Source organism: Dipodomys merriami, unplaced genomic scaffold (genome assembly GCF_024711535.1).
Source record: "Dipodomys merriami isolate MVZ:Mamm:240054 unplaced genomic scaffold, mDipMer1.0.p SCAF_448, whole genome shotgun sequence".
NCBI lineage: Eukaryota > Metazoa > Chordata > Mammalia > Rodentia > Heteromyidae > Dipodomys > Dipodomys merriami.
In genome coordinates this window covers 524,546-529,384 of record NW_027206011.1, presented here as the reverse complement: position 1 = coordinate 529,384, position 4,839 = coordinate 524,546, and the positions used below count along the sequence as shown (strand labels likewise).

Genomic DNA, 4,839 nt, shown 5'->3' with positions numbered 1-4,839 from the left:
GATTAAAAAACTACTAATTTAAGGCCTAATAACGAGGAGAAACATATGGACTTCTCCTGGAGCTATGGAATATATTTGGTGATAGAAAATCAGTGGTGTAACTTCCTGCTTGGTTGGATGGTAGTCAGGCCAGGACATTAGGTAATTATGCATATGAACAATATTTTCACCTTCTTGGCTTTAGTTACTTTTGAAATGGTAGGGTGCAATAAACAGTTATATTTTGAAAAAATACCTTCTAGTCCGAACAGTTCTGTCTGAACTGTTCGTCTCTCTATAATCCCTTGTAATTAAGATTATTTTTGCTGCAGTAAGACAATATATGCTGTCAGGGTAAGACATTCTGGTTGGGCTGTTCCTACATGAAGCAAGGGTAAAAGGTCAAGGAGACATTTGTGCCAGCAAGACCTCATTTGGGAAATTTTAAGCTGCAGAAGTTTAGAAGTAGCTCTAAGCAAGGCTTACTTTGAATCCATTAGCTCAACAAAGCTAAATCAGTTAATAAACAAGTACTTGAAAATCCATCACCTTTGCACCTATCTATAAAGGCTTCAAAGTATGATCAAATTTCAAATGAAAAAGACTTAAAGTAGTCATTTACAAAAACTTGCAAATGTGAGCAATCAAACAAACAACATAAGTTTTTTCCACATACACAGAATTTTACAGAAATAAGATGAATAGCAATTTTGGGAACAATAAGGTTTCCTTGTTACAAATAGGCAACCAAGGATATATGCCTGTCTTAAGATTGCATCATTAATTACTTAAGTTTATAGGATACTACATGCTTCAGCAGCACGTCTAACCGAATTACAATACAGAGATTTATATGGCTCTTGCACAAGGATGATATGAAAATTTGTGAAGTATTCCATATTTTTCATTATTCAGATGCAAGAAATGAAAAACAGTTATTCAAAAGTTGATTACAAATATACAAGAGTAATAATATGTGTAATTCATAGAAATAAAAGTTAATTTGACATCAGTGTATTCAATCTTCACCGTTTTAGAAAGGCCTTTACATAGCATAACCTTTATAAAACTTTTGAAATAAGATAACATTGTCATTTTATCCCAAAGAAATAAAATTCTATAAGGACCTAGGAATTAAAAGAATCTTAAAATGTTTCTATATGGAATGCAATCTGAAAGAACACATGTATTAATGAACGTATGGATTATAAAACAATGTCAAATTCAAAGTATTATATATAGGAGCGAATGAAATATATTATGGACATTATACAAACAGAATACTAAATATTTTAAAATATACTTTTTCAGACAAGCACCAGAAATATCTTTAGTTTCTGTACTACTCATTTCAACAGATAAGTTAAAATTATTTCTGATTTAAAAAATCACAAACTCTATAGAAATCATTATCGATGTATACAAACAACTCGAATATATTTTGACATCAATGTCAGGCAATTCACTTGGAAGAATACCATGGAATACATGAATTTTTAAAGTAAAGTATTGCTGTTGCTTTGTATTGTGAAAATATTTTCTATGGACACATAGGATGGACTGGCAATTTTGAAATTTAAGAAACTTAACTGATCCATTAGGACTTAGGAGAACAATTTGTACAGCTTTCCACAACTTCAAAGAGGTAGTGATACATACTTATCCTTTTGGCAATATCAAATGCAGTTTCTTCCAAGTTGTGCTTCAGACCTGGCTTGATATAATGGTTCAACAGAAGGAGATCCAGCGTATCTTTGCTATATCTATTCCCAGCAGCAAGATGCAGGGGGTCAAGAGGCCTTTAACTTGGCCATTGGTATCTGCATCATGATGAAATAAAGAAGCCACTCTGTTATTATTCCATGTATAAGTACTGTGCAGGGATGTCCAGCCATTCGCAGTTATTACATGAATATCTGCCTTGAGCCACCAACTCATGGACAATATCTAAGTGTCCACTGTAGGCGTCTCGATGAAGAGGGGTATACTCATCGTCATCCCTAGTAATCACATGAGTGGCCTTTTTGGAAAATAGTCTCTGCACTGTAGTAAGGCGATTATTTTCAGCAGAACAAAGAAGAAATTTGCTTGGATACTATTTCATTTTTTTCTTGCAATTGATACCATTTCTCACTTTTTCATCTTGTTCCTCAACTTCATCAGAATTGCCTAACCAGAGACTTTGAGTGCCAATGAGAATGAGCTCTCCATGTATTTCCCCAATAGTTCACATTGGATGAAATGGTCAGAAAAATCTGGTGAATTTTCTGCATCTGTTTTTTTCACTATTATTTATTTTCTCTTTTTTCATTTTTACTATTCTAAATTATTCGAACTGGAGAGGAGGGAATTGGTAGAGAGCAGAGGAAAGATTTTCCTCCGTATTTAAAGGTACAGACTGAAAATGAGGACCAGTGTTTTCTTCTTGTGCAGCTTATTCTAAGAATGAGAAAACAGGAAATAATGTATTCTATGTAAATGAATTGGGATATGGCAGAGCAGAAAGTGAAATGATGCAACCAAAAATATAAAAGCAAAATAAATTAGGATAATTGTGGAGCAATCATATTACCTATGAGAACCATGAAAGGGAGAGAGGGAGAGACAGATGTGCAATGATCTAGCTAGCCACAAAATCCATCCCTCTCATCAAATTATAGAGCAAATAAATTCATTTTTTAAAAGAGATGGAAATACAATTTAAGATCAGATATCTCCATTGTTTTTAATTATATTCTTATTATCTTAAATACTTGTATAAGGGAATTTTCATTCAACATATCAGTTTTCTAAGTAAAATGGATCTTTATATAACTTTTCCACACCCTTCCAAACCTCGCCCCACTTTAATTTTTTCTAGTTTCATACTATCTGCATTGAATATTATACCTTCACTCTCTTCCTCCATATCTCTTTTTATTCCTTCCTTTTGACTTCCACTCACATATTCCAAGTGATAGTTTCCTGGTATTCATTTTGTTGGAGTAAAGTTCAATTTTATAAGAAATTACACCTTTGAAATACTCCTCTGCAAATAGCACGCTTTGGTTAATATTTTTGTGTAAACTTGTATAAATTTCTAGCTTCCAAATATGGCTCTGACTTAGTTCCATTAATATATTTTTAGATCTATCCTTTTCGTTGCAAATAATGTAAGAGTCTTCAAAATGGATGGGTTCAATCCAATTGTGTATATGTGCCACACTTTCTCTAATCATCACTCTGCCAAAGGGCATCTGGGCTGTTTCCTTAACTTGGCTACGGTGAATAGTGCAGCAGTGGACATGATTGTGAAGGTGATTTTACTGTTACATTTTGGAATAATTCATCACTTCCTTTGTGGGAGCAATACTCTATCCAGTTACCCAGAATAAGAACATCCTTCCCTTCATCTTCATCACATTGAATTGCAAGTCCTCAAAAACACACTTACCCCTACAGGTCTCAATAAGCTAAAACACCACTGTGCCCATATTCTTTCAAAACATTTTTCTCATAATTGTACATATAATTTAGTGAGAACCTTCTATGTACTTTCCTAATGTGGGAATGAGGGACATGACAGAGTAAACGTAAGAAATATGCAACTTAATTAGCTATTATCATATTTAAAATCATGTTCAGCTCTAATTCATAGCCTCACATAATATTATTTTAATCTTTATTTGATTACTTCATCTAACCCGTAAATTATATCAGGTGAGTTAAAAGCAAAGGCAAAAAGTGTGGTTTTATTTTGACACTCATGTGTGAGGTTGCACAACATGGGCAAATAGATGGATTGGAATTAATAGCTCTTATCCTTTTTGTTAACGTAGAGATGATTTTCCCAACCTGATTCTTGAATTCGTATTCCATTCAACAACAAGAAACATGTAATAATTTCCTTTGTTTTGCTCCTTATAAATTTTTTTCCATTTTATTTTATAATGGATGATTTCATAAATGTACTGTAGATACAAAAATATGTTAAAATATTTCTATCCATATGCATTGATATATACATACTCACATATATTATGCAGGTTATAATGATAATGTATAATTTCAGTAACTGTACAATTTACTAAATTATTAAAACTATCGACAGCTCATGCCTGTCATCCTGGTTACTCGGGAGGCTGAGATCTGACAATCATTGTTTGAAGCCATCCTGGGCAAGAATGTCCAGGAGCCTCTTATCACCAAACAACCAACAGAAAATCAGAATTGGAACTGTGGTTCAAATAGTATAGCGGTAGCCTTGAGAGAAAAATCTCAGGGACATCATCCAGGTTCTTAGTTTAAGAAGTACAATCTACCCAAATAAAATCTATTTAATTTACACCTGTGTAATTAAAGTATTTCCATCACCCAAATGCACAACCATGCTCATTTGCAAGGTAACTCTGTTTTGTGTGAAGTACCATAAAATATTTTCACTTAAGTTGAAAGCATTGGAATGTGGGTTCATTCTATCTCTCTCATGCATTTTTCCACTCAAATATTCAAATCTTACAATTATTCCAATTATTTAAAATCATAGCTTTTTACTTTCATACCCAAATATTAGAGTTTGAATTGAGTGTCTTGTGCCCCCTAAATGGGTGTTCTTACCACTTTGTTATGTCCCCAGCTCTAAATTATCCTGATTATTTTTCAGATCCTTGTGTATGACGTTGGGCTCAGTCCATGTTATGTTATTCTTCCTGGAATTTAGAATAACAGGTGCATGGCATTGTGTACTGATTTTTCTGTCCAGTCTGGGCTTTAACCTCTATCCTCAAGAGTAGACTCTCATGTAGTCAGGATTTTCATAAGTTTGTGATAGCTGATGTTGTTTTAAGTCTTTGCATTTCCTGCAGGTTCTTGACTACTAAA

General features: G+C 33.4%; 1 pseudogene; it reads left to right on the top strand.

The window, feature by feature from the left end:
- Positions 1 to 787: 787 nt before the first annotated feature.
- LOC138808236 (U6 spliceosomal RNA) lies at positions 788 to 884 on the top strand (annotated as a pseudogene).
- The last annotated feature ends 3,955 nt before the right edge of the window (positions 885 to 4,839 follow it).